Source organism: Hyla sarda, chromosome 7 (genome assembly GCF_029499605.1).
Source record: "Hyla sarda isolate aHylSar1 chromosome 7, aHylSar1.hap1, whole genome shotgun sequence".
Classification (NCBI taxonomy): domain Eukaryota; kingdom Metazoa; phylum Chordata; class Amphibia; order Anura; family Hylidae; genus Hyla; species Hyla sarda.
The window spans coordinates 165,637,515-165,656,094 of NC_079195.1; positions in this window are offsets into that span (position 1 = coordinate 165,637,515).

The following is an 18,580-nucleotide window of genomic DNA, read 5'->3' on the forward strand; positions in this document are numbered from 1 at the left end:
GTCTGACCGGGGCGCTGCGAATGAGAGGATGCTGCGAGCGCTCCGGGGAGGAGCGGGGACCCGGAGCGCTCGGCGTAACAGACATTAGTCATTTTACCCAAAAATCCACTGCGAAATGGAAAAATAAAATGCATTGTGCGACAAAATTGAAGAAAAAATTTCATTTTGTAAATTTTGGGGGCTTCCGTTTCTACGCAGTGCATTTTTCAGTAAAAATAATACCTTATCTTTATTCTGTAAGTTCATACGGTTAAAATGATACCCTACTTATATAGGTTGGATATTGTCGTACTTCAGAACAAAATCATAACTACATGCAGGAAAATTTATATGTTAAAAATTCTCATCTTCTAACCCCTATAACTTTTTTATTTTTTTGCGTATGGGCCGGTATGAGGACAAATTTTTTGCCCCGTGTTCTGAAGTTTTTATTGGTACCATTTTTGTATTGATCCGAGTTTTTGATCGCTTTTTATTCATTTTTTTCATGATATGAAAAGTGACCAAAAATACACTATTTTGGACTTTGGAATATTTTTGCGCGTATTTTTGCGCGTAATATTTTTGCGCGTCCGCAGCCCGACTGAGCTGCCGGGAAGCGTTTACTTTCACTTTCAGACGCGGCGTTCAACTTTGATCGCCGCGTCTAAAGGGTTAATAGCGTGCGGCACAACGATCGGTGCCGCGCGCTGTTAGCCCAGGGTCCCGGCTATGAATAGCAGATGGGACCGACCTGGTGTGATGCGAGGTCACGGTGTGACCCCGTTTTAAACACCGGGACTGGGCGTAGGGCGTACAGGTACTCCCTACGTCCATAACAGGTTAAAAAGATGAGAGGCCTGTAATTTTCATCATAGGTATTCCTCAACTATTAGAGACGTAATCCAGAAAAAATCCATAAAATCACATTGTCTGATTTTTAAAGAATTTATTTGCAAATTATGGTGGAAAATAAGTATTTGGTCAATAACAAAAGTTAATCTCAATATTTTGTTATACACCCTTTGTTGGCAATGACATGAGGTCAATTTTCTGTAAGTCTTCACAAGGTTTTCACACACTGTTGCTTTTATTTTGGCCCATTCCTCCATGCAGATCTCCTCTAGAGAAGTAATGTTTTGGGGCTATCGCTGGGCAACACAGACTTTCAACTCCTTCCAAATGTTTTCTATGGGGTTGAGATCTGGAGACTGGCTAGGCCACTCGAGGACCTTGAAATGCTTCTACGAAGCCACTCCTTTGTTGCCCGAGAGGTGTGTTAGGGATCATTGTCATGCTGAAAGACCCAGCCATGTTTCATCTTCAATGCCCTGGCTGCTGGAAGGAGGTTCTCACTCAAAATCTTATGATACATGGCCCCATTTATTCTTTCCTTTACACGGATCAGTCGTCCTGGTCCCTTGGCAGAAAAACAGCCCCAAAGCATGATGTTTCCACCCCATGCTTCACAGTAGGCATGTTGTTCTTTGGATGCAACTCAGCATTCTTTCTCTACCAAATACGACAAGTTGAGTTTTTACCAAAAAGTTCTACTTTGGTTTTCATCTGACTATATTACATTCTCTTAATTCTCTTCTGGATCATCCATATGCTCTCTATCAAACTTCAGACAGGCCGGGACATGTACTGGCCTTAACGACCAAGTATGTAAATGTACGTCTCAGTAGGGCGGTACTTCATGCACCAGGACATACATTTATGTCCTATACATGACTGCGAGATAGAAGCCAGGGACCCACCGGTAGTGACCGACATCCGTGATCACGCAGATGTCCGCCATTAACCCCTCAGATGCCGTGATCAATACAGATCACAGCATCCGCGGCAGTTTGGCTACAGTTTTAGCTGATCTGATCGCCTGCAGCACAGCCACAGGGATCAGATCAGCTAACATGGCAAACAGAGGTCCCCTCACCTACCTCCTCTGCACTGATCTGCCTTCCAGCATAGCCCTGAACAGTATTAGCAATCAAGTAAAAAAAAAAAAAGTGAAAAATTCCCTCCCCAATAAAAATGTTAATTATCCCTTTTTCCCATTTTACCCCCAAAAAGTGTAAAAAAAAAAAATGAATAAACGTATTTGGTATCGCCGCATGCATAAATGTCTGAACTATTATAATATAATGTTAATGATCCTGGACAGTACACAGCGTGAACATAAAAAAAAAAAAGTCCAAAATTTTGCTTTTTTGTCACATTTTATTCCCAAAAAAAATTATAAAAAAAATGATTAAAAGTTTTATATACACAAATTTGGTATCAATAAAAAATACCGCCGCTTATAACGAAAAATAGACATGTGCAATTAGTTTTGGACGTAATTAGTTTATGTCCGAATTGTTCATATTTTGTATATTCGTATTGATCCAAATGTACAAAATATTTACGCCCAAATTAATTCGAAATCCGAACAAAACAAACTGTACATGCCTATGAAATTGTGAAAAATGAATTTTATTTTTGTTAAAACAAAATTTGTTTTCATTTAGAAGCAAGGGACCATTATCGGTAGAGGGTGCACGGAAAAGAAGAGACCCGTGGAGATCAGAACATTAAGACAGGTAAGATAATGTATAATTCTATGTGATTCATTAATACACGATGTAATGTTGAATGAATGATTAAATAAATGAGTGCTGTATGAATGATTGATGTGTTTGATTGTCGGATGATTTATGTATAACATGTCATGTCACTTGCGCTAACACGGTGTTTCTGTTACCAGGGTGCCTCCAGCTGTTGCATAACTACAAAGGCTGTCTGGGCATGCTGGGAGTTGCAGTTTTGCAACAGCTGGAGGCCCCCTGGTTCGTTGGCAAACATGCGCTAAGCTATATTTCAGTTCTTTCATTTTTAAATTTCCTTCTCTCTTTTCTGAACTGTGTTAGTAGGTCAATTAAATGCATAGTTATTTCAGTGGGAACATTTTTTATTCATAAAACCGCAGACTTAATTGGATAATTGCGGTTTAGAACGTTTGGGGTCCCAACATTCTAAACGGCAATTATCCAATTAAGTCTGCGTTTTTATGAATAAAAAATGTTCCCACGGCAATTACTATGCATTTCATTGACCTACTAACCCAGTTCAGAAAAGAGAGAGGGAAATTTAAAAATGAAAGAACTGAAATATAGCTTAGCGCATGTTTGCCAACGAACCAGAGGGCCTCCAGCTGTTGCAAAACTGAAACTCCCAGCATGCCCAGAGAGCCTTTGGCTGTCAGGGCATGCTGGGTGGGTGTTGTAGTTTTGCAACAGCTGGAGGTAACAGTAACAATGAAAGAACAGAAATATAGGTAAGCGCATGTTTGAACAGAAATATAGCTTAGCACCTGTTTACCAACGAACCAGGGGGCCTCCAGCTGTTGCAAAACTGCAAATCCCAGCATGCCCAGACAGCCTTTGGCTGTCAGGGCATGCTGGGTGGGTGTTGTAGTTTTGCAACAGCTGGAGGCACCCTGGTAACAGTAACAGAAACACTGTGTTAGCACAAGTGACATGACATGTTATACACTCAAACACATCGATCAAACACATCAATCATTCATACAGCATTCATTCATTCAACATTACATCATGTATTAATAAATCACATAAAATTATATTATCTTACCTTTCATCCAATGTTCCGATCGCTGCCCTCTTTTCCTGCACACGCTCCCAATAATGGTCCCCTGCTTAAAAAAGATTTACCCGAATGTACCCCAATACTGAATGTATCCGAAAAAAATCAAACCCCGAACCTCGAATACCGAATGTATCCGAAAAATCAAACCCGAAAAATTTACCAAAGCGAAAATGTTACCCAAAATGAAAAAAACTAAGCGAAAATTTTTCTTGTGCACATGTCTACCGAAAAATTAAAAAGTTATAGGTCATCAAAATAGAGGGATTTGAACCTCTTCAGGACATAGGGCGTATGGATACGCCCTGCATTCCAAGTCCTTAAGGACCGAGGGCGTATCAATACGCCCGTGGGAATTCCGGTCCCCACCGCTAGCCGGTTGGGGACCGGAGCTGGATGATCGTTCAGCAGGCATCCCGGCATATCGCCCAGGGGGGGTCATTATGCCCCCCCATGTCGGCGATCGCCGCAGATCGCTGGACAATTCAGTCCAGCAATCTGCGGCGATTCCGGGTCAATCGGGTCTCAAGTGACCCGGTGACCCGGAATTAATGGCTGTTCGGGGCCGTCTCTGACGGCCCGAACAGCCAGAGCATGCAGGGGGGAGGTGGCACTGGTGCCACCTCACAATTGCTCTGAATCGTCGGCCGGATTACCGGCCGACCAATCAGGGCGCCTGCTGCGAGTGTCACTCCCGAACCCGCTCCGCCCCTCTCCCGAAGGACGTGAGCGGGTGCGGGACGTACACCCCGGGTGCTGGGGATCCCGATCCCCGGCGTCAATGTTGGGATCGGGGCCCCATGAGCAGCGGCGGCGGCGACGACGAGGGACTGACCTCATGCAGCTGGATCGTTGGAGGTGAGTGACAGCCTCCTGCTTTTGCTTAGCAACAGCTCCCAGCATGCAAAAAGGGCATGCTGGGAGCTGTAGTTATGCAACAGCAGGAGGCAGACCACCACAACTCCCAGCATTCCCTTATGGGCATGCTGGGACTTATGGTTTTGCAACAGCTGGAGGCACATTTTTTCTATGGAAAAGTGTACCTTCAGCTGTTGTATAACTACAACTCCCAGCTTGCACAAACAGCTAAAGTGCATGCTGGGAGTTGTAGTGGTGCATCTGGTGGTTGCATAACTACAACTCCCAGCATGCCCGTTGGCTGTCGGTGACTGCTGAGAGTTGAAGGCACACTGGTTGTGAAACTTTTTTTTTACCTAATTCAGTGTTTCACGACCGGTGTGCCTCCAGCTGTTGCAAACTCCAAACTCTCAGCAGTCAATGTACACCATGCACCGTACATGCTGGGAGTTGTAGTTTTGCAACAGCTGGAGGCACACTGGTTGTGAAACACTGAGTTAGGTCACAAACTCAGTGATACATAACCAGTGTGCCTACAGTTGTTGCAAAACTACAACTCTCAGCAGTCACCGACAGCCAACGGGCATGCTGGGAGTTGTAGTTATGCAACAGCTGGATGTCCACCCCCCAATGTGAACGTACAGGGTACACTCACATGGGCGGAGGATTACAGTAAGTATCTGGCTGCAAGTTTGAGCTGCCGCAAACTTTCTGCTGCAGCTCAAACTGCCAGCGAGAAACTACTGTGAACCCCCGCCCGTGCGACTGTACCCTAAAAACACTACACTACACTAACAAAAAATAAAATAAAAAGTAAAAAACACTACATATACACATACCCCTACACAGCCCCCCACCCCTCCCCAACAAAAATGAAAAACGTCTGGTACGCCACTGTTTCCAGAACGGAGCCTCCAGCTGTTGCAAAACAACAACTCCCAGTATTGTCGGACAGCCGTTGACTGTCCAGGAATGCTGGGAGTTTTGCAACAGCTGGAGGCACCCTGTTTGGGAATCACTGGCGTAGAATTCCCCTATGTCCACCCCTATGCAAGTCCCTAATTTAGGCCTCAAATGCGCATGGCGCTCTCACTTTGGAGCCCTGTCGTATTTCAAGGCAACAGTTTAGGGTCACATATGGGGTATCGCCGTACTCGGGAGAAATTGTGTTACAAATTTTGGGGGGTATTTTCTGCTTTTACCCTTTTTAAAAATGTTAAATTTTTGGGAAAACAAGCATTTTAGGTAAAAAATTTTTTTTTGATTTTACATATGCAAAAGTCGTGAAACACCTGTGGGGTATAAAGGTTCACTTAACCCCTTGTTACGTTCCCCGAGGGGTCTAGTTTACAAAATGGTATGCCATGTGGTTTTTTTTTTGCTGTCCTGGCACCATAGGGGCTTCCTAAATGCGGCATGCCCCCAGAGCAAAATTTGCTTTCAAAAAGCCAAATGTGACTCCTTCTCTTCCGAGACCTGTAGTGCGCCAGCAGAGCACTTTTCACCCCCATATGGGGTGTTTTCTGAATCGGGAGAAATTGTGCTTCAAATTTTTAGGGGTATTTTCTGCTATTACCCTTTTTAAAAATTTAAATTTTTTGGGAAAACAAGCATTTTACGTAAAAATAATTTTTTTTTTTACATTTGCAAAAGTTGTGAAACACCTGTGGGGTATTAAGGTTCACTTTACCCTTTGTTACATTCCCCCGAGGGGTCTAGTTTCCAAAATGGTATGCCATGTGTTTTTTTTTTGCTTTTCTGGCACCATAAGGGCTTCCTAAATGCAACATGCTCCCCAAAAACCATTTCAGAAAAACGTACTCTCCAAAATCCCCTTATCGCTCCTTCCATTCTGAGCCCTCTACTGCGCCCGCCGAACACTTTACATAGACATATGAGGTATGTCCTTACTCGAGAGAAATTGGGCTACAAATACAAGTAAAAATTTTGTCCTTTTACCCCTTGTAAAAATTCAAAAATTGGGTCTACAAGAACAGGTGAGTGTAAAAAATGAAGATTGTGAATTTTCTCCTTCACTTTGCTGCTATTCGTGTGAAACACCTAAAGGGTTAAAACGCTGACTGAATGTCATTTTGAATACTTTGGGGGGTGTATTTTTTATAATGGGGTCATATATGGGGTATTTCTAATATGAAGACCCTTCAAATCCACTTCAAACCTGAACTGGTCCCTGAAAAATACTGAGTTTGAAAATTTTGTGAAAAATCGGAAAATTGCTGCTGACCGTTGAAGCCCTCTGGTGTCTTCCAAAAGTAAAAACTCATCAATTTTATGATGCAAACATAAAGTAGACATATTGTATATGTGAACCAAAAAAAATGTATTCGTAATATCCATTTTCCTTACAAGCAGAAAGCTTCAAAGTTAGAAAAATGCAAAATTTTCTAATTTTTCATCAAATTTACGGATTTTTCACCAAGAAAGGATGTAAGTATCAGTAAAAATTTACCACTATGTTAAAGTAGAATATGTCACGAAAAAACAATCTCGGAATCAGAATGATAACTTAAAGCATTCCAGAGTTATTAATGTTTAAAGTGACAGTGGTCAGATGTGCAAAAAACGCTCCGGTCCTTAAGGCCAAAATGGGCTCTGTCCTGAAGGGGTTAAACGTACGAATTTGGTTAAAAAGTTTGCTATTTTTTTTAAAGCTGTACAATAATAGAAAAGAATGTAACCATGGGTATCGTTTTAATCATTTTGACCCACAGAATAAAGAACACGTAAATTATACGGAGTGAAAATGAAACCTTTTAAAATTAGCAAAATTGCGGGTTTCTTTTCAATTTCCCCACACAAATAGTATTTTTTTTTTGTTGCGCCATAAATTTTATGGTAAAATGAGTGATGTCATTACAAAGAGCAACTGGTCATGTAAAAAGCAAGCTCTCATACTAGTCTGTGGATGAAAAACATGAGGAGGGAAAAACAAAAATGCAAAAATAAAATTGGGTTGGTCCTTAAGGTCAAAATGGGCTTGGTCGTAAGGGGTTAAGCAGGGGGACACGTCTGGCACTGCATGATTTGAGTACCTGGCGGCGTAGTGTGTTGCTGATGGTAGTCTTTGTTACTTTCCCAGCTCTCTGCAGGTCATTCACTAGGTCCCCCCGTGTGGTTCTGGGATTTTTGCTCACTGTTCTTGTGATCATTTTGACACAATGGGGTGAGATCTTGCCTGGAGCCCCAGATCGGGAGAGATTGTCAGTGGTCTTGTATGTCTTCCATTTTCTAATAATTGCTCCCACAGTTGATTTCTTTACACCAAGCTGCTTGCCTATTGCAGATTCAGTCTTCCCAGTCATGTGCAGGTGTACAATTTTGTGTCCTTCGACAGCTCTTTGGTCTTGGCCATAGTGGAGTTTGGAGGGTGACTGTTTGAGGCTGTGGACAAGTGTCTTTTATACTGATAACAAGTTCAAACAGGTGCCATTAATACAGGTGACGAGTGGAGGACAGAGAAGACTCTTAAAGTAGAAGTTACAGGTCTGTGAGAGCCAGAAATCTTGCTTGTTTGTAGGTGACCAAATACTTATTATCCACCATAATTTGCAAATAAAATCAGAAAATTGGATTTTATGGATTTTTTTCTATGTCTCTCATAATTGAGGTATACCTATGATGAAAATTACGGGCCTTTCTCATCTTTTTAAGTGGGAGAACAATTTTTGGCTGACTAAATACTTAGAGCAGATAATTAGGGAGTGAACTTAGGGGTCTGGGGATGGGAGCAGAGGAGTTTGGAGAAGACCTAGGGGTCTGGGGAGGGGGCAGAGGAGCATGGAGAGGACTTTGGGGTCTGGGGAAGGGAGCAGTGGAGCTTGGAGAGGACTTAGGGGTTTGGGGTGGGGGCAGAGGACGTGGAGAAGACATAAAGGTCTGGGGAGGGGGGCAGGAGGTGAGTAAAAAGGACTTAGGGGGTCTATGGAAGAGGACAGAAAAAGCAGGGAGAGGACATAGGGGTCTGCGGGAGTGTGGAATCAAGGAGCACAGAGGGGTCTGGAGGAGGGTAGTACAGGGAAAGGATTTAGCTGAACTGAGAAGAAACAGTGTGTGGCAGTATTATTATTACAGGTACACTGTCTGGTAGGGTTATAATGATGATTGTTTTTATACAAAGATAAGGATTTTCTGACAAAGTGAGAAGCCAATGATATCCAGACATCAGACTTTGCAGAGAAGAGGTAGCTAGAAGAAGACCTGGCATCTAGACCAGATGGAGAAGAAAAGGAAAGAAGTCTCCAGACTGTCCAATAAGAGCTTGAGTCACTTGTAAGTTCTACAGTTATGATGGATGACAATGTACTTGGGTGTGTTGCTCTCCAGCTATTGCAAAACGGCCACTTCCATAATTAGAGATGAGCCAGCCGAATCCAGCAAACCCGGATTTGACCCGAACTTTTGAATTGTTTCAGCTCGGTGTGAGTTTTTCTAGTTTGGCTTGTGTGCGCTGGTAAATAGCATAAAAAAACAGAAAGGATTGTTTTTTCGGCGAATGGAAGAAGCAAGGCGGGCAGAGGGCGGTGAGATTACATCAGTGACATCAGCATATGACATGATAACCCAGGTCTATCATGTGATTTTCTGCTGTGTCAATCAGCACAAAGACCAACATGACACAGCAAAGGGGAGGACATTTTTACACAGATAAGAGGGCAGTGACGTCACCCACTGCATTCAGAGCTAAAGGAACTGCAAGAGCAAGACGGAGAGAGACAGAGAGAGACATAACTAGTGATTAAAAAGATAGAAATACAGATTAGAATGAGAGAAAGAAAGATAGATAAAGATTAGAAAGAGAGACTGTGTGTGTGTGTGTGTGTGTGTGCGTGTGTGGGAACAGGAGTCAATCCCCATGCAAGAAACCTATAGGGGCTCCTATACAGCAGATAAAGGGATATCCTTCTCACAGTCTCTGAAGGGCTCATCTTTTGCTATCACAAATCCAAAGCCTTTTTCAAGGCTCATACCTGCAAAGACCTAAATTGAATAGTGTTCCTGAACCAGCTAGAGTAGCCAGAACCGTTATCTGTATCTAGCATGTAGTTCTGGTGCACTTCATATTGTGAAAGTTATTGTGCTGTCATCTCTGCCAGACAAAAACTGTGTTGAAATTACACGTATGTAGCCTGTAGTGTTTATACAGATCTGTTGCTTTTTATATTGTTCCACAAACACCATCAGTACTCATTATACTGTCATCTTTGCCAGTTAAAAAGCATGTTGAAGTTACACGTATGTAGCCTGCAGTATTAATACAGTTTTTTTGCATTTCATATTTTTGTGCAAACACCGTCAGTACTCATTGTGCTGTCATCTTTGCCAGTCAAACAGGGCGTTGAAGTTACATGTATGTAGCCTATAGTGTTAATACAGGTCTGTTGCATTTGATATTGTTCCGCAAACACTGTCTGTACTCATTGTACTGTCATCTTTGCCAGTCAAAAAGCATGTTGAAGTTACACATATGTAGCCTGTAGTGTTAATACAGGTCTGTTGCATTTCATATTGTACCGCAAACACCGTCAGTACTCATTGTACTGTCATCTATGCCAGTCAAAAATTGTGTTGATGTTTTACATATGTAGCTTGTAGTGTTAATACAGGTCTGTTGCATTTCACGTTGTTCTGCAAACACCTTCAGTACTTATTGTGCTGTCATTTCAGCCAGTTAAAAAGCATGTTGAAGTTACACGTATGTAGCCTGTAGTGTTAATACAGGTCTGTTGCATTTCATATTGTTTTGCAAACACCGTCAGTACTCATTGTGCTGTCATCTCTGCCAGTCAAAAAGCGTGTTGAAGTTACACATATGTAGCCTGTAGTGTTAATACAGGTCTGTTGCATTTCATATTATTTGGCAAACACCTTCAGTACTCATTGTGCTGTCATCTCTGGCATGCAAAAGCGTGTTCCTCTGACACGTATCTGGCCTGTTAAAACTGTTTGTTGAATTAAATTTTATTTCTGTAAACACACCTTAAATCTTTCTAGTTGTGTACACGCAAACACGCATTATCCTAAAAAGTCTGTGCATTCCAAACACATTAGGCTTCTAAAGTGACTGTATTTTTTAACTTTTGGTTTTATCAAATTTGTCTTATACATACCTTGTTGTAAGATAAACTCAGTTCAAAGGATTGAAACAAAGTTGACAAGTAGGTTGGTGAAAAATCCCCCAAAAAAGATAAAACAATCCTTAAAAAATATCTGGTAAAGGAAATTTCCATCCTAGAGAGCTCGTTTCCTCATCTCTGTCTTTTGCTCCCCCTGCTACGCCGAAGAATAGCACTAGCCATGAGAAGGAGTTGGGTCATGGTCAGCCATTGGAGCGTGTTGCTGAGGTGGGGAAGGGGATACAGTGGCTGAGCATAGCACTAGTGGGACTGGTGGTAGTCGTGGTAAAGATTCTGGAAGGCATCATGGTGGATGTGGTGCGAGGAAACAAGGAGGCCACGATGACACATCAGAAGTGCTAACTGAGAGAAGGGGAGGGGATGATGAAGAGGAGTTTAAAGAGGAGGATCTCAGCAGCCTTCTGGTTTGAGCAGCTTGAGCAGCTGACGGTGACAATGGTGCTCAGGTGTTGATGTATCTGGCTATATATGGTATCCTGCTGTGTTGAAATTCTTTACTGTTCTGTTGATCTGTGGAGAGACAGTGAGGCACAGGCAGAGTCCAAATTTAGGAATTAGTATGTATCACAAAACCTGGGTAGATGTATACCTAGTCCACCAATGCCTGCTCTCTGCTGGCTACAGATAACTCTACCTCACCACCATCTGCTGTATGCTGGCTTCTACTAGTAACACCAATCCACCATCACCCAACTTCCAGGCCTACACGTATACAACCCACCATCCACAATAAAAGGGATCATTTTTTGCGACACTTGGAAAAATCCATGTTGTCTTCTTCACTTGCTAGACTGAGAACCTGTTGCTACTCCCAAAGGAGGGATACTTTTTGGGACGCTTGGAAAGATCTGTGCCGTCTTCACTTGCTGGACTAAGAACCTGTTGCTACTACCAAAAAAGGGATAATTTTTGGAACGCTTGGAAAAATCCATACTGTCTTCTTCACTTGATAGACTAAGAACCTGTTGCTACTCCCAAAAAAAAGGATAATTTTTGGCACGCTGGAATAAAGCCACGGCGTCTTTTCATGCCTCTGTGTGCATATTAAACCCAGCAGGCAACTACCGACAATCAGGGATACTAAATGCCGCTTTATTTTGGTGTAAATAAGCCTTTACAAATGGTTGAACTGTAAATGTTACCATGGATTACCGCAAGTCACCATAACAGCCTTAAAGACACTTTAAAACTACCGTATATACTCGAGTATAAGCCGAGTTTTTCAGCACGATTTTTCGTGCTGTAAACACCCCCCATGGCTTATACTCGAGTGAACTCTCCACCCTCAGTGGTCTTCAAACTGCGGACCTCCAGATGTTTCAAAACTACAACTCCCAGCAAGCCCAGACAGCCATCGTCTGTCCGGGCATCCTGATAGTTGTTGTTTTGAAACATCTGGAGTTCCGCAGGTTGAAGACCACTGCCTGGGCCTTCGTCGTCATCCAGACCCCCTCCCCCCTTTAGTTTTGTACTCACCTCCGCTTGGCGGGACGTTAGGGTGAGCTGGTCCGGGCCATCTGTGTTGCAGGGACCGTCCGGTGGGGAGGGATAGTCATTCCGGGCTGTCCATCTTCACCGGGGGTGCCTCTTCTCCGTGCTTCGGGCCTGGCCCCGGAATAATGCTGTTGCCTTGATGACGACGCACAGGGACTTTGCTCATGAACGTCCCTGTGTGTCGTCGTCAGGGCAACGCCATTAAAGGGGGGAGAGGGAGGGGGGGTAGGATGTCTGGATGACCATGAAGGCCCGGGCAGTGGTCTTCAACCTGTGGACCTCCAGATGTTTCAAAACAACAACTCCGGGCATGCTGGGAGTTGTAGTTTTGGAACATCTAAAGGTCCGCAGGTTGAAGATCACTGTTAAATCAGACATTGACAAGCGGTGATGATGAAGGGGGTGGTGTGGGATGATGACAGGGTAATGATGAAGGGGGGATGATGACAGGGTAATGATGAAGGGGGGGGGGATGATGACAGGGTAATGATGAAGGGGGGGGATGATGACAGGGTAATGATGAAGGGGGGATGATGACAAGATAATGATGAAGGGGGGATGATGACAGGGTAATAATGATGAAGGGGGGATGATGACAGGATGATAATGAGGGTGTTAATGACGGGGGTCTGGATGATGATGGGGGTGACAGGGGGGGGATGATGTATTTCCCACGCTAGGCTTATACTCGAGTCAATAACTTTTCCTGGGTTTTTGGGGTGAAATTAGGGGCCTCAGCTTATATTCGGGTCGGCTTATATTCGAGTATATATGGTACTTGAATAAACTCCTAACAGTGTTAGACTGGGGTTTAGAGCTGTTAGGCAGTGTTATAAAAGTGTTTAGGGGCTTTTATTATTGCCAGTTCGAGTCGAACGGAGCCGAACTGAACTCGCGATTTCTGGCCAGTCCGGCAAACAGAACTTTTCCAAAGTTCACTCAACTCTACCCATAATGCCTGAGGCTCTGCAGACATGATGGGAGCTGTGCAACAGCTGGACAGCCACTTGAACTGAGGTGATCCGTGGGGTTTCCCAGCAGTCGGTCCCCCACCCAAACAATGGTCTGCTTATTCCAAAATGCCGAACCTATTTTTGGTTCCAGTCCGGCCCTGCACATCATTATAAAATCACCCCACCAACAGTGAACTTGGTAGGTGGGAACATCATGGTATGGGGCTGCTTTTCAGCAAATGATACTGGAAAACTTCCTATAATTGAAGGAAGCACATTTACTGAGATATTCTTACACAAATCTGCCAGTATGATGAAGATGAAACAAAGGTAAACCTTTCAGCAAGACAATGGTGGAGATTTATGATTTTTTTTTTGTTCACTTGTTATTGGTGTCATTTGCATATTTTTGTGAGCAATGATTTGAAAAGGTAAATGTTTTTTTTTTTTACTTACAATGTAAGTCATTTCTAAAGAATTGTCTTTGTAGGCCACTTTACATGTAGTAGTCATTAATGTATTATTTGCAGTTTTTTAAAATATTCCAAATTGCAACGCAGTGGTTGAAAAAACCCTGCAAACACAGACTACCCTGCTGTTCTAGAAACCTGCTTTACAAAGTGAGAAATTATGTTGTTAGTCATTAGTTAGAAGTTAATTTTAGTGGACCTCCACATTATTTCTCACACATTGTAAAACTATATGAATTATGTGCATGTTGGGCAAAAAACTCACAACTAATGGGACTTAAAGGGGTACTCCGGTGAAAAAATTTTTTTTTATCAACTGATGCCAGAAAGTTAAACAGATTTGTAAATAACTTCTATAAAAAAAAAAATCTTTATCCTTCCAGTACTTATTAGCGGCTGTATATTACAGAGAAAGTTCCTTTCTTTTTGGATTTTTTTTTATGTCCACAGTGGTCTCTCCTGACACCTCTGTCCTTATGAGGAACTGTCCACAGCAGGATAAGTTTGCTATGGAGATTTGCTTCTGCTCTGGAGAGTTCCTGATACAGACAGAGGTGTCAGCAGAGAGCACTGTGGACAGAAAAAAAAAAAAAGAAATCCAAAAAGAAAGGATCTTTCTCTGTAATATACAGCCACTAATAAGTACTGGAAGGATAACAATTTTTTAAATAAAAGTAATTTACAAATCTGTTTAACTTTCTGGCACCAGTTGATTAAAAAAAATGTTTTCCACTCGAGTACCCCTTTAAAAAATGACATACAAGACACCTCACTGATAAATATCCCCAAATCATCCCAAACACTCAGCCAAGGAAACTCTCAAATGGTTTCAAAGGAAGAAAATAAAATGCTAGAATGGCCCAGCCAGACTTACATTTTATAAAAAATCTATGGGGGGGGGACTGGTTGGGGAGGGAAACTACAATATAGAAGGGGAAGACAGTGTAGCTAGAGGGCTGGGGATAAGTAATAAAACTGGTTGTGGAGCAGCGGTAGGGGTTAGAACAGTCATAAGTGATAAGAGGAAAGGAAATATGAATAAACACATGGCGTGCATGTATACTAATGCCAGAATCCTCCGTAATAAGGTTGAGAAACTGGAACTAAAGTTGGAGGAAGACTATGATATAGTGGAGATAAGTGAGACATGGCTGGATGCGAGCAATGACTGGGCAGTTAATTTGCAGGGTAACAGCCTGTTTAGAAATGACCGTACAAGTAAGAAAGGGGAGGGATTTGCTTATATGTAAAATCCTGTCTTAAGATCATTCTGTGCAAGGACAAATGTGAGGAAAATGATCATGTGGAGTCTCTGTGGGTGGAGATAAAGGGAGGGGTAAGAACAATAAATTACTGATAGGTGTCTGTTATAAGAATAATAGAAGCAGCAGAAAACTTACTAATAAGACAAATGGATAGGGCAGCTAATAAGGGTGACTTCATTACTATGGGGGACTTTAACTACCCGAAAATAGACTTGGAAGCTGAAACCTGAAGGTCATGCAAAGGAAACTTTTTTTTGGCCATAATAAAGGATAATTCTCTTTCCCAACTAGTGCAGGACCCAACAAGAGGGGTCCAGGGGGGGGGGGGGGGTCACTTCTGGACTCTTTATTAACGAATAGGTCAGACATAGTATCCGAAGTAGAGATAGGGGTAATCTTAGTAATAGTGGCCACAGTGTAATAAGTTTTCATTTATCCTATAAGATGTCTAATAGGGGGGCTACAAAAACATTAAACTTCAGGAAGGCCAATTTTCACCAACCAAGAGAAGAGCTCAATGACATACATTGGAACAGTACACAAGCCAAATGGGATATTTTTAAGAACATCCTGAATAGATCTTGTAAATGACATCCCCTACAGGAATAAACGTGTTATAAATAGGAGAAAACCAATTTGACTAACCAAAACACTTAGGGACGCGATAAATAAGAAAAAGAAAGCATTCCGACTACTAAAATAAGAAGGCAGTGGTGAAAAATGAAAAAATTATAATGAAAGAAATTGATTATAAGGAAATAAATAACAGTAGAAAAAATTGCAACAGAAAGAACAATTGCCATAGAAAGTAAAAAGAACCTAAAAGTATGTTTCACCTACATAAAAAATTAGAAACTTAAAACTAAAAATGTTGGCCCCTTAAGGAATAGTCTAGGTGTAATTGGAGGGGGATGGGGAAAAGGCAAATCTACTAAATTCCTTTTTCTCTGCTGTATTTACGCAGGATAATCCAATATCACATAACAGGGGAGGGAATAAAGTAAATTCTCCAGTAGATCTCACCTGTTTAACCCAACAAGAAGTGTGGTGCTGCCTTAGTAAAATTAAAACACACAATTCACCGGGCCCAGATGGCATCCATCCCAGGGTTTTGCAGATATTAAGTTTCATGCTAGACAGACTCTTATTCCTTATATTTGAAGATTCTATAATTACAGGGATTGTGCCACAGGACTGGTGTTAGCAAATGTGGTATCAATATTCAAGAAGGGGTCAAAAAGGGATCCTGGGAACTATAGGCCTGTAAGTTTAACATCTGTCGTGGGTAAGATTTTGAGGGATACTGTGTGTGTTGTGGGCAAGGTTTTGAGGGATGCTATTCTGGAATATCTTAACAAAAATAACCTCCTAACACAGCGTCAACATGGGTTTATGTGGGATCGGTCCTTTCAGACTAATCTGATCAGCTTCCATGAGGAGGTCAGTTATAGAGTGGACCAGGGGGAAAAAGTGGATGTTGTATATCTGGATATTTGATACCGTGCTACATAAAAGATTATTACTTAAATGATGATGCTGGGACTAGGGGAGGATATATGTAAATAGACTAGCAGCTGGTTCAGTGACAGGAAGCAGGGGAGGAACTCTGGTTGGGTTACAGTTACAAGTGGGGTACCACAGGGGTCAGTATTAGGTCCACTTCTTTTCAATATGTTTATTAGTGACCTTGTAGGGGGATTAAAAAGTAGAATTTCAATATTTGCAGATGACACTAAGCTGGGTAAAGTGATCACCGCAGAGAAAAATATAATATTACAGAAGGATCTAGGGAATCTGGAGGCCTGGGCACTGACATGGCAAATAAAATTTGATGTGGATAAATGTATGGTTATGCACTTGGGCTGTAAAAAGAAAATGTACAATTAAAGGGGACATTTATCAAGGGGACATCCCCGCTGCTGTTCTCTAGCAGCGTGACACAGCAGGGAGCAGCAGCGGGGATGTCACTGGGTTATAGTTTAATTTATACATAGGCTAATAACCATGACAAGGGGGCATCCTCTATGTCTAGAGGAAAAAGGTTTCGCCATCATCACAGATGGGGATTTTTTAAAATAAGAGCATTGACACTTCACTCCTATCTGGACACATTGTGGCACAACATCTAAGCACCATGATGTTCACTTTCATTACAATAGCCCTTGAGGACTGAGACCTCTTCTTTGCAGGATTGCATCCAGAAGAAGCCTGGGTTCTGGTGTCATCAACATACACAGAAAATGGTGACACTACTTATAGTGTTTAGACTCTATAGGGTGCAACAAATAATGACACACATGGAAAGCATTAACAAACATTTCTTAAAAGGAGACATAAAATAAGTTCTGTAAGGGAGCAAGTAAAGGTTGTTTGAGGTTCAACCCCCCCCCCCCCCCCTACAGAAATCAAAGTGTCGATGGCCAATGCAAGAAATGTACTTTGTTTCAAATGTCTTAATTTCTGTTTTCCTGTATTATTTTAACATTGGAGATATGTGGTCCAATATAGCAAAAACAGTTATTATTAAATATAGGTTCATTTTGCTAACACTATTGTCCTATTGTGTAGTTTGGCATATTAATTTAATTTGAAACGACATTAAAAATGCTACATTTTTTATGCTACTTGCAAAATTATTCCTACATGGTAACTAAAATGGACAAATATTAAATTTCTGGACAAATGTTGCATGTCTATGCCTTAAAAAAACCATTTGAAATTAGAAATTCATTTGAAGCTTGGAATTGAAAAACATTCTTCTTATTATTTCTTATGCTTGTGTTGAATAAATGTTGCTTATGCAAACAGTTTCCCTTCTTCTTTGAAATTTCACTTCCACCTAGTTTACATATGTTTTAAGTGACCTTGTCATTTAGAAAAACCTTTGATATCTCAGACAGACATGTAAATAGTTTTGATCGCTTGGAGTCTGAGGGTTTATACCTTGACCGATCTATAGATATTCAGTAGTGTAACAGGGGGATTGTGCAGCTCGACTAGGTAGAAAATTAGATAACCGAGGTTAAGTGTATAGCACCTAATACCCAAGATACTTGGCTAAAAACATGAAGTGTGAAAATAAGGTAACAGTCCTCAAGTGATCTAGTGAGGGGGGGGGGGGGGGCGAAGAGGAGGAGGGAGAGGAGAGGGGAAATAGGAAGAGATAGGAATCAGATAATAGAGGTGAGCAAAAAAGAGAGATTAGACCATAGAGTGAAAAATATATGAATTTAATGAAGAAATTAGATAAAATACAAAAAGGGTAGATGTGAGCTGGAGGGTGGTGACGCAGGGCCCTTGCGATTAGCCTCCAAAAATGAAAAATAAGATATAATAAATAGGATAAATTCAATATAAATAAATGAATAAAATGTGCAAAAAATGCAAAAATAAAAATAAAACGTCAATTCTGAATCCCCAGATGGTGCATATAATGTCCTATAGATCAAGGTTCATGGATATGCATAGACATTCAGGTGCAAAAAAACTGTCAACACAGATATACGGTGTAATATGAGGCACAGTAAAACGTGGCTGCACTGGTCCTGTAAAAAATACCGTTCCAATACATTACAAGTACAATAAATATGTGCAGAAGGTATGTATCCTGTAAAAGAAAGGCAAAGCAATACGGTGTATCGATATGTACAGTCCTGTAGTTAAAAATATATTCTGCTGGTTCCTGTTATGCAGTTATGTCCATAGGGTCCTGTGAAGAAATAGCGGTAGGAGTATGTCCCTCTCACCCTGTCCAGCGACGT